The sequence below is a fragment of the Physeter macrocephalus genome, chromosome 2, assembly GCF_002837175.3.
Source record: "Physeter macrocephalus isolate SW-GA chromosome 2, ASM283717v5, whole genome shotgun sequence".
NCBI lineage: Eukaryota > Metazoa > Chordata > Mammalia > Artiodactyla > Physeteridae > Physeter > Physeter macrocephalus.
The window spans coordinates 127,414,471-127,427,498 of record NC_041215.1 but is presented as its reverse complement, the minus strand read 5'-3'; positions in this window follow the sequence as shown (position 1 = coordinate 127,427,498).

The window sequence follows — 13,028 nt, the reverse complement described above, 5'->3', positions numbered from 1 at the left end:
ATGTACATGCACCCAAAACAGTCCTAAATACATAAAGCAAAAATTGATATATGTGAATGTAGAAATAGACAATAATTTGATATTTTAATATCACATTCTCAATAACGGGTAGAACAACTAGACAGAAAACTGCTAAGGCTATAGAAGCCTTGAACAACACTATCAACCTAACAGATATGTATAGACCACTGTCCTTAGTGACAGCAGAATTTATATTCTTTTTAAGAAGTACATTCTCCAGGATAGTGTATATGCTAGGCCATAAAACAAGCCTCAATAAATTTAAGAGTATTGACACCATGCAAATTATGTTCTCTGGTTACAATGGAATTACATTAGGAATAGATAATAGAAATTTGGGAAATCACCCAAATATTTGCAAATTAAATTACTCATGGTCTGAAGGAGAAGTAACAAAGGAAATCAGAAAATATTTTGAACTGCATGAAAGTGAAAACACTAAAATTTATGGGTTGCAACTAAAAGAGTGATCTGAAGGGTATTTGCTGCTTTTTAAACACATATATTAGAAAAGAAAAAGGGTTATAATTTTTTAAACACATATATTAGAAAAGAAAAAGGGTTATAATATTCTAGGCTTCCACTTTTATTTTTTTTTTTTATTATTTTTTTTTTTTGTGGTACGCGGGCCTCACACTGTTGTGGCCTCTCCCGTTGCGGAGCACAGGCTCCGGACGCGCAGGCTCAGCGGCCATGGCTCACGGGCCCAGCCGCTCCGCGGCATGTGGGATCCTCCCAAACCGGGGCGCGAACCCGGTTCCCCTGCATCGGCAGGCGGACGCGCAACCACTGCGCCACCAGGGAAGCCCTCCACTTTTAAAAACTAGAAAAATAAGAGCAACTTAAACCTAAGCAAGCAAAAGGGAGGAGATAGCAGTCATACTAGAAACTAATGAAATAGATAAGAGGAAAAATAAAGTCAATGAAAATAAAAGTTGGTTCTTTGAAAAGGTCAGTAAAGTTGACGAGCCTTTATTAGGCTGACCAAAAGAAAAGACACAAATTACTAAAATCAGGAAAGCAGGATATCACTACCCACCCTACCAAAATTAAAAGGGGCTATGAATAACTTTATGCCAACAGATTAGGCAATGTAGATGAGTTGGACAAATTCCTAGAAAGAAACAAATTGCCAAAACTGAATCAACACAACAGAAAATCTGAAAAGAGTTTGTATTCATTTCCTAGGGCAACCATAACAAAGTACCACAAACTGAGTGGCTTAAAACAACAGAAATTTATATCTCACAGTTCTGGAGGCTAGAAGTACAAGATCAAGGTGTTGGCAGGACCTAGAGAATCTGTTCCTTAACCTTTTCTAACTTCTGGTGGTTTGTCAGCAATCCTTCTTTGGCTTGCAGCTGCATCAGCTTCAGTCTCTGCCTTTGTCATCACATGGTCTTCTCCCCTCATGTGTCTGCCTCTTCTTCTTATTAGGACACCAGTCATAGAGGATTAAGAGCCCAGCCTAATCCAATATAACCTCATCTTGACTAATTACATCTGCAATTACCCTATTTCTAAAGAACACAGTCTGAGGTACTGGGGGTTAGGACTTCAACATATCTTTTTGGGTGATACTATTCAACCCATAACAGTCCTATAACAAGTAAAGAAATTAATACTTTCAAATATTCCCACAAAGAAAAGCCCAGGCCCAGATGGATTCACTGGTGAATGCAATCAAATATTTAAAGAAGTGATAAAATCATTCTCAAACTCTTTATAAAACAGAGAACACTTCTGAACTCATTCTCTGAAGATATTAAATCAGATGACATTACAAGAAAAGAAAGCTAAAGATTAATATCTCTCATGAATATAAAAAAAATTTCCAAAAAAGGGTTAGCAAACCAAATCTAGCAGTGCATAAGAAGGACTGTATAACATGAATGCAAGGTTGGTTTAACATGGGGAAAAAAAAGTAAAACACCACATTAATAGACTAGAGCAGCAATCCCCAGCCTTTTTGGCACCAGGGACCGGTTTTGTGGAAGACAAATTTTTCCACAGACGGCATCGGGGGGTCAGGGGGTGAGGATGGTTCAGGAGGTAATGCAAGCATTGGGGAGCGGCAGATGAAGCTTCACTCACCCGCTGCTCACCTCCTGCTGTGCGGCCCACTTCCTGACAGGCCGTGGACTGGTACTGGCCCAGGGGTTGGGGACCTCTGGATTAAACGACAAAAACCATATATCAGCTCAGTAGATACAGAAAAGCATTTGATAAAATGAAACACATTTATGATTAAAAACTCTCAAAAAAGGATTAAAAAAGAATTTCCTTCCTAATAAAGGGCATCTGTAAAAAACCTACAGCTGACATCATACTTAGTGGTAAAACAGTGAGTGCTTTCCCCTTAAGGTCAAGAGCAAGAGAAGGATGTCTGTTCTCACCACTTATATTCTAAAATTTATTGTGGTAATGGTTGCACAACTCTGTGAATATCTTAAAAACTATAGAAGTGGGACTTCCCTGGTGGTGCCATGGTTAAGAGTCTGCCTGCCAATGCAGGGGACACGGCTTCGAGCCCTGGTCTGGGAAGATCCCACATGCCGTGGAGCACCTAAGCCCGTGAGCCTCAACTGCTGAAGCCCGCACGCCTAGAGCCCGTGGTCTGCAACAAGAGAAGCCACGGCAGTGAGAAGCCTGTGCACCGGAACGAGGAGTAGCCCCCACTCGCCGCAGGTAGAGAAAGCCCATGCACAGCAATGAAGACCCAACTCAGACAAAAAAAAAAAAAAAAAAGTTACTCAACGTTTTAGCCAGTGCAGTAAAGGAAACAAAAGAAATAAAAGGCATCAAATTGAATATGAAGAAGTAAGATGGTTTTTATTCACAGATGACCTGATGCTGTGTGTAAAAATCTTGAAGAAAACACACACACACACACACAAACACTACTAGAATTAATAAATGAGGTAGCACAGTCTTTGAGTACAAGATCAAAATTTTTTAAATGTATCTCTATACTACAAGTTAAAACTCCAAAAGTAGCATTAGGAATATAATTTCATTCCAGATAGCATCACAAAGAGTAAAATGCTTGGAAATAAATGTAGTAAAAGAGGTGCAAGACTCATACACTGAAAACTAATTAAAATGGCTGAGAGAAATTGACCCTCCATGTTCATGGACTGGAAGGCTCAATATTGTTAAGATGGCAGTTCTCCTAAATTGATCTATGGATTCAACACAATCTCTCTCAAAATCTTAGCAGGATTTTTTTTGATAGAAATTGACAAGCTGATTTTTGTAACTTAGAATAAAAGGTCTATAATAGCCAAAACAATTTTGAAAAAGAATAAAATTGGAGGAATGACACTACTCAATTTCAAAATGTACTATAAAGTTACAAAAATCAAGACAGGTTATTATTGTTGTGAGAGTAGGCATAGAGATCAATGGAATGGAATTTAAATAAATCTCTATATGGTCAGTTGATTTTCAACAAAATTGCCAAGGCAAAAGAATTTTCAACAAATAATGCTGGCAAAATTGGACATCTATATGAAAAAGACTATTAATTTGGACTCATACTTCACACAATACACAAAAATTAACTCCAAATGGAACATAGGCCTAAATATAACAGCTAAAGCTATAAAACTTCTAGAAGACAAAAGAGAAAATCTTTGTCAGATTAGGCAAAGTCTTCTTAGCTCCGGCACAAAAGAAAAATGATAAATTGGACCTTATCAAAATTAAAAAAAATTTGCTTTTTTAAAAACATCACTAAGGGTCTTCCCTGGTGGTGCAGTGTTTGGGAGTCTGCCTGCCGATGCAGGGGACACGGGTTCGTGCCCCGGTCCGGGAAGATCCCACATGCCGCGGAGCGGCTGGGACCATGAGCCATGGCCGCTGGGCCTGCGCGTCCGGAGCCTGTGCTCTGCAACGGGAGAGGCCACAACAGTGAGGCCCGCGTACCACAAAAATAAATAAATAAATAAATAAATAAATAAAAATAAAAACATCACTAAGGAAATGAAAATCAAGCCACAGATTGGAAGAAAATATTTGCAAATTTTATGTTTGATATAGGATTTGTATCTGGGATATTTAAAGTACTCTTACAACTCAAGAAAAAGATAAACTATTCAATTAAAAAGTGGGCAAAAGAGTTGAATAGAAACTTCACCAAAGAAGATACATGAAAATAAACGTATTTAAAATATCACCAACATCCTTAGTCACTAGGAAGGTGCCAATTAAAACCAAAATGAGATACATAACACCCCCCTCCCCAGTGACTATAATAAAAAAAACAGTAATGGCAAGAATGTGGAGAAACTGGAATTACTGGTGGTGATGTAAAATGGTGTGGCCATTTTGGAAAATAGGTGGCTTTTTTAAAAAGTTAAACATATGATACAACCTAGCAATTCCACTCTTAGGAATCTACCCAAGAGAAATAAAACACATGTCCATAAAAGACTTGTGTGCCAATTTCAAAGCAGTATTATTTATAATAGCCCCAAACTGCAAACAATCCAAATGCTTATCAAGTGTTGAATAGATAATAAAGACACAAACTACTGATTAATCCTACGACATGGATGAACCTCAAAAACAGTATGCTAATTGAGAGAAACCAGACCCAAAAGACTGCATGTTGCATAATTCCAATTATATGAAGCGTCCAGGAAACACAAATCTATAGAGGCAGAAAACAGATCAGTGTTTGCTTGGAACTGGGGGTGAAAGCCGAGTTAACTGTAAATGGACATGAGAAAACTTTTGGGGCTGATAGAAATGTTTAAAACTGGTTTGTGAAGATGGTTACCCAGCTCTATAAATTTATTAAAAATCACAAAGACACACTATACACAGACATTGGGTGAACTTTATGGTATGTAAATTCTACCTCAAAGTTGTTTATGGATGCCATACTCTAGGAACATCTAGTCTTGTATTGGAGTGAAGGGATCTACATAAATTTCAGTGAAACCAGATAGAAAGAGCTAACTGCTCTAATTAGTTTTAGTTAAATTAACTTGAGACTCTAAAGGAAGATAATATTGACCAGAACTGGAGACATGAGTGAATGCTTTGTGGAGGTGAAATTTGAATAGTTTCCTTGAGGTATAAGTGGGATTGGACCTACTGAGGTGAATGGAAGAGAATTCCAGACCAAAAAAACCAAAAACATAGTGAAGTGAGAACAGTATTATGAGGAATCAATCATTAGGGTGATTTATGTTTTGTGTAGCAAATGGACAGAGTTATTATTTTGATCAAGAATAAGGAGTGAAAAGGGTATGCCATTACGTCCAATATTCTGGGTGTATGAGCATTATAATGTAGATACTGGACTAAAAGGAATGGGAAAAAGTTTTAGAAGAATAGTGGGTAAGCTTAGCTGTAGGTTATGGATGTAAAATACAGAGAATACTAAATACCACTTGAAAAAAATTAATAATAAAAATGCAATCAATTAACATGTTTTAGAAATTCTTACAATGATCTTGTCTTTGAGTCTTTATATGGAAATGTGTGCTTTAGAACTTCAGTGGCTTTTCATTGGTTTAAATGAAGAATATAGAATTAAGAATCTATCATGATTGAGTTCCTTCTACAGCCAATAGAAGTCCTGAAAGCAATAAGGTATTACTAAAACTACAAATAGGAGCAATGCACTTGCAGTAGACCTGTGATGGTTAATTATCCTCACATTATTATGACCATTATTATAATTGCATATCAATTGTCACTAATCAACAGTCAATCTAATGGAGCAGAAATATAAGTAGGAAGCTGTCAGTCAAAGGCTTTCTCTTGGGACTTGGATTCTTGGGAGGATCTGGAGAAGGTGAGGCCATAGTCATCTCAGCATCAGAAATGACAGTGCTTCAGTGGGAGAGCTGGAGGCTGAGTACCCCTCAAAGCTCTTATAGAAGGGAAGGGTGTTAGCTTGACCATCTCAGGATTCCCTGAACTTTAACATAACCCTTGACTCTCTACTGCTAAGACCTTCAGATACAGATTTTATTTTCTTACAACTCAGTATCATTTTAGTTAATTTAAAAATTGTTTTCTCAGTCCTCTAACATCCTGTAAGATCTCACTATTACCACTACTGTGACCTCTACTTGATAAGTAACATAACGCATTGAGACCTCTTATCAAAGTGCCTGGCACACAATAAACAGTCAATACAAATCAACTGTTTCTATAACTACTATTAGCCACCATTTGCTGAGTGTCTACTATGTGCCAGGCACTTCACCTCCATTTTGTAAATGAGGAAACGGGGTCAGAGAGTCTAAGTAATTTACCAAAGCTCACAAAGCTAGTGGACAGAGAGATTAATGGTTCAAACTTTCTAATACACTATTTCTACTTCTTGGTTTTGTTTTGTTTTGTTTTTGGCCTCACAGCATGTGGGATCCTAGTTCCCTGACCAGGGATCAAACCCTGGCCACCCTGCATCAGAAGCACAGTCTCAACACCTGGACCACCAGGGAAGTCCCCACTATTTCTACTTCTGAATATTAAATGTCTAGTACTGCTTGTCATTGGATGCATCATTGCCCACATAAAAGGTAATTTTGTTTTTATTCACGTACATGTTTACATAAAGTTTTCATTGTTTCATTATCTAAACTATAAAAAGTGAAAATGACAACTTACTATCCATTTCAGAATTATTTTGAATGATTGTGTGTCTTTCAATTTTCTACATTTTTCTATTTTAGGAAGTATTTTTTCCTATTGAGTGCTTTGGATAATCTTCCTTAACCTTATTTTGACTCATCATGATTATCTAAAAATTAAATTGGGTTTACAGATATCCCATTGTTCTTATGTTTAGAGAATAATAGTAGAATATTGTGTGAGAGTTCCTTTTTTTTCAAATAATAAATCCTAAATAAGCAGCTTATTTTAATAATCATCCTTTAACAACATTTTTCTTTTACATCTGTGACTGCCACTTCTGTTTTCATATCAACTAAAATTCTGATGCTTCTATGACTACAATGAATAATTTCACTCCAAACTGTCACGTCACATTTTCTATGTGCCGTGTGAGACCTCATAGGAGCCTTCCTAAACCACATCTCCTCAAATCCGGAGGAATATATCATGAAGACTATATATGTCTTTTATGAAAGAACAATTCAGATCATGAATTCTTAGCAAAGGAAGATCTGTGGATGTTCTTGCTAGGAAAAAATATTCAAAAAGGAACTTGCATCAAAATATGGGAAATGAGGCTGTGATGACAGTAGCAGTAGATGATGCAGGCATTCTGGCTATCTTTCCTGTCTGCAAGTGGTCCACGGTGATTTTAAGACCTTATTTGGGCTCATGGGAGCATATCCACACACACATACACACAGCTGTATCTCCACCACTGTTTGCTAATAGTTAAAATCTCTTCACAAAAATGCCCTTCCATCCACAATTCGACATAACATGTTTAAAATGTAGGGCTGTTGAGGGAACACTCAGGAGAGAATGAATTTATTAAAGGTCAATGAATCCACCTGTCTCCCAGCATGTGGCAGTCCTGACTAGAGGGAACCAGAGCCGGAGGGATCTTGAGTGGAGGGAGAGAAACTGGGACAAAAGACACAGTAGAAAAATTTGCAGAATTATTGCTAAGGTTTTGCCCAGTTTACTACAATAGGACTAGGAAAAATAGAAGCTATGAGCAGAGCAGAGAGGTGGGAATTTTTGACATCAACTATAATCACAGATAACTCCACTTCACATAATTTAGATTTTTCTTTTTCTGTTTTAATTTAACACACCTGACTTCTAACAACAGCATCCCTTTCCCAGGGGATTTGTTATTCAAGAGCTAACTATATAAGTAAAGGCTGCCATTTATCTGAGAATGTTAAGTATATATAAGTGAAAGGTTTTTTACGGTTCACTGTTTATTTTTCTTAAGTTATCAGAATGCCAGTCTTAAGTGAATGGCATATCATATAAGTTTTCATGCTGCCAATTATGTTTTTAATTTATTTTGAAATAGCAGACTTTATAGAAAAGTTGCAAAAATAGTACAGAGAATTTCTGCATATTCACAAAATATCCTAAATGTTAACATTTGTTTCTCTTTCTCTCTCCCTTTCTCTATATATGTATGTTATATTAATATTAATATATTAATTGATATATATTATATATATACACACACACCATTTTTCTGAATCATATTGTTGTCAAACCCAAGTTTGTATGCCTGACGCACAGTGAGGCCAGACAAACCGAAACGTCAGAGTTTGGAGCAGAGAAAAGTTTATTGCAAGGACCACACAAAGAGAATAGGTGGCTCATGCTCAAAAGACTGCAACTCCCTGATGGTTTTCAGGGAAATGTTTTTATAGGCAAAATTTCAGGGGGAGGTTGGGGATGGTCTGTAGGACGTGTGACCTTCCTCTGATTGGTCAGTGGTGAGGTAACAGGATGGTGTTGTTACCCAAAAACTGGGGTTGCCTCTTGGTGGGTGTTGAGCTTCAGTATGCATTTCCTAAAAGAACAAAGAAATGTTTTTTAAGAAAAAGGTTATTAACCTTAAATTTTGTCCACAAAAAATTAATCAGTCAATCTAAGAAAGAAATGGAAAATTGTATTCATGCCAAATTGCGGATTGTAACCCAGGAATAGCCTCTCAGAAAGCTCCAAGAACTATTCTGCCTGTTAGAGATCAAAGCATAGTTACATAGGTTTTTGAGACAGAGAGCTGTACATTAAGTGACATAGACAGTTTGCACAATCCAGATCTGTAAATACAAAGTGATGGGCCATCATGACCCCTTACAAAGTCAAGAAGGAATGTTATCTTTTAAGGAGTTGTCTTGGTGCTAGTAGAATGTTGCTCCTTATGGTTAAGCAGGTATTTCTCCCAATAGGGGAGGTTTGGTTGGCGCATAATGCAGGTATATAATACACAGTAGAGGGGAGAGAGGAGGCCAAAGGGTAGAGAAAATTGTTTATGTTTAAGTTTTTTTGTCTTGCCATAAAATATGAATTTTATTTCACAGTTTCCAGGGTAAATCTAGTACACTATTCTGCCCATTTTAAGTTGCTGACATCCAAGTGCCATTGGGCTCAGCTGTGAGAAAATGTTGACATCTATTCAAGGCCATACATCCAAATATTAAGTAGAGCACAAACTTGTTTTAAAAAAATAAAATGCAAATGACCCATTGAGCTGAACTGCTAACATGACTCTTAAATATTTCTCTCTTCATGTGCACCAAAGAACAAGCATCCCAACAAAATTAAATTCATTTGACTAAAAGCCCAGAACCTTAAAATTAATTGATTGAATAAAATAATGTAAGCTATAAAAGAAGAAGATATCAAGGAGGCAAGGTCAGGATGGGAGTATGGGTCTAATAGGCTATAGTAGAAATTATTGTTACACAGAACTTTCAATCTATTTGCAGAGGCTAAGAGAGGTTTTCGTTTCTAATGTTTTTTAGTTACAATGAGCAGGAAAGCATAGGAGACTTGGAAAGCACACAGAATGTGATTTTCAGCTGTAGCACTAGCTATGTGGTCTTGAGTAAGCCATTCAAACCCTCCGAAACTTAATTTTCTCAACTGTAAGTTGAGAGAATCACATGAAATTATTTCCAAGGTCTCCTTCAGGTTAAGCATTTTAAGATTTCAAGATCTAGAAGAAAAAAATAAATGGCACATTAGAAAAAAACGAGAGACAATAAGATATTAAAATGTGACTAGAAGAGTTGCTGAGCCAAAGGAAAGATAAAGTTTTGAGATATAAAGAATCACCATAATTTTTCACATTTAAAAATTCACTTAAGTTGAGGTAAAACTTTGATGGTATAGAAAAATGGAGAGAATATACAGTTTTGTTATATTTTGGAATGAAGAAAATAGAATCAAGAAGTAATCAATAAACTAAATATAGGGCTTGCCTGGTGGCACAGTGGTTGAGAATCTGCCTGCTAATGCAGGGGACACGGGTTTGAGCCCTGGTCTGGGAGGATTCCACATGCCGCGGAGCAACTAGGCCCGTGAGCCACAACTCCTGAGCCTGCGCGTCTGGAGCGAAGAGTGGTCCCTGCTTGCCACAACTGGAGAAAGCCCTCGCACAGAAATCAAGAACCAACACAGCAAAAATAAATTAATTAATTAATAAACTCCTACCCCCAACATCTTCTTTAAAAGAATAAATAGACTAAATATAGCTGACAGTTACTTAATAAATATGTCTTGTGCTGTGATGTCCAATTACAGCTTTACACAAAGAAAATGCCTAAATTATAAAATAATGCATGACTCAAAAACCAACTTAAGTTTAAAACTTTTTATCTACTGAGAGCCTGTAAGTCATAGGAAAAAAATTTAAAAATATAACTAAACAAAGTCAGCAACTCTGGAACAAACTCAAGCAAAGATTAAGTTGCTTATTTCAAATTTAATAGAAAAAATATAAATATTAATTCACTACTTTTAAAAAATATATAGAAAACACTACTAATCATTCTTGCATTTATAACTGGCTTGAATTCAGGCAAACCAGGCTTGGGTCCCAGGCCAACCCAGAGACTGTGTGATCTGGCCAACCTCTTAAATGGAGCAATAATTCCTTCCTCTGTGGCTTCTTGTCAGGATTGATTGATATATACATATAAAATGTATATCTTAGTGAATGACACATAGTAAGGGTTCAAAAGATGTTAACTGTCATATCAACCTTTCCATCATTCATATTCGATCTTCCGCTTTGAGGAGGAAAAACAAGAGCTTGAGTAGCAAGGATAAAAGAGGATGGGGGTACCAGAGGTCTAGAGGAAGAGCAGAAAAGGTCTCACTGATGCTTTGGGAGTGCTGCTTGCCCACCTTCCTTGACCAGTTAAGAGGCCCCATTTCTTCAGCGCGATTCTTTGGAAGACCAGCTGACTTTTTGGTAACTCCCTTTTGGATCTGTGTTAATAGCTCTTCTGATCTTATTTTCAAAAATACAAGTTAATTTTTAAAAGAAACATTTACTTTTCTGTAGACTTTAATTTTTAGAGACTGAGAAGGAGTCTTAGGTAGGAGTGATGACTAGCTATGAGCCTAAACGGTGCTTTGTCATGAATAACATATTCATTTGCCTTTTCTTTTGTTGGGTGAACAAATCTCTTTAAAAGGAAAATTGAAACAAGGGTTTACTACTTTTTCAGGAGTTTATCTTAGGTCCTATAAAATATTCTTTAGTCAGTATCAGAAAAAGAGTCACCGTCACTGATCAAGGCTATCACTTATTGAACCTGTGCCATGTACTTTATTAATCAAAGTACATTTATCCTCCTAATGAGTCTATGAAGTAGGATTATTATCACATTTTACAGAAGCAAAATAAGTAGTATTAAGTTCACAGAGACAAAAAATGAGAGACTTGGAACCCAAACCTAAATCACCATGAATTAATCCACAGAGCTTCTGCTGCCCTGGGTAAAGGGGAGACCTGAACTGCAGGAGAGAAATAATATCATGACATGTAGTTTTCAAACTTAAACCCAGGCAATATTTCATTAACAGATTTTTACCTTGAATTTTCTTGAGAGTTATTTTCAGTGAACATAATCAAGGGAGTAAAAATAACGAAGGAAAATGCTTATTTTTCCATTGCCATGTTATATTTGGTCTTGGGAAAAGGCAACATGTTTGATTTTCAAGGTCCTGCTGAGAAACAATATAAAATATTTTAACTATATTTTTTTATGGAATGAGGGAAACATAGGACATGAATTGCCCATTGAATATTCTTGGGCTGTTAATCACATGTGATTGATTTAAGGTGAGTTTTTAGAGTGTTTTTTAAAAACCATTATTTATTTTTATTTTTGGTAAAATACTGTAACCAACTGTGTTTTCTGTAAAACAACAGTCTCTATAGCAGTATTTTTCCTTTTGCTGTTAAAAAAAAAAAAAAAAACTCACAAAATAAAATATGCACATCAATTAGACATAGCAAATTGTGTAGCCTCTTAGGAAGGCTTGAGTTAGGTTGGACCTTCTTTTGATTAATGGGCATTCTTTAAACGAATTAGCCCAGATTCTGCCTAGGAGCATAGTACGGGCATCCCAGGGGGATACAGTTGAACAAGTCTGAACATGGAATATCTGTCTTCATCATCAAATACTGTTCAAAAGCAATTGGTTTTGAAGTACCCTTAAGACCGGGTCACAAACTCCAGTGCCTTGAGGAGGTAGGCAGGTGATATAAATGAGTCAAGTGGGCGGGGCGGAAGACAGCATCTGAAATATCGTGGTGACAAATGGCACCTGACACTTGGCTATGGTGTCAGGGAGATGATCTGGAGCCATGGGATTATGGCAGACTGGCCATCAAAAGGGGCAGCTGCTTTTCACTTTTGGCTGACTGAGGCCATTTGGGAGTCGAGGGCCAATGCTCTCAGATCATCTGATTTTTAAAGAGAAATTAGAATTTCAAATTTTGATGTATCATCTTCTAATCTGTAATGTTGAAAATTAATTTTAAAAATGCTATTTGGGCCAATTTAAAAAACTACCTATGGACCACATCTGGCCAGTAGGCTACCAGTTTGCAAATTCGGATTTAAGGAAATAAGACAAATAGTAATAGAAATAATACCTGAAAATGTTATCATGGTTCTGAATTCTTATACCCATATACTAGACTTTATATACATTAAAAATACAAACGGGAACGATGGTATAGACCTAGGGTTCTATGTGAAACCATAAAGTGTATTTCTCAATATGTGAACTATACACCACCTACTTTACAATTAACTAAAGAACTTATTTAAAATGTGCATGCTGGATTTGCATTAATTAGGTCTCAGGTGGCTTCTAGCAGTCTGACTTTGTACAAACACCCCAATCCCCAGATGATTCTAATAGTTATTAATGGAGTTCCTCCCTTTGAGAATTTGCAGGCTATGTGGTCATATTACTGCCAGCCTTAACTTCTGTATCTTCTCTATTCTCCCAGGCAGAGACAGCTGTGATTTAAAGAGGGTTAAGTTTTGGATCCTTTGGATCCCTGCTTG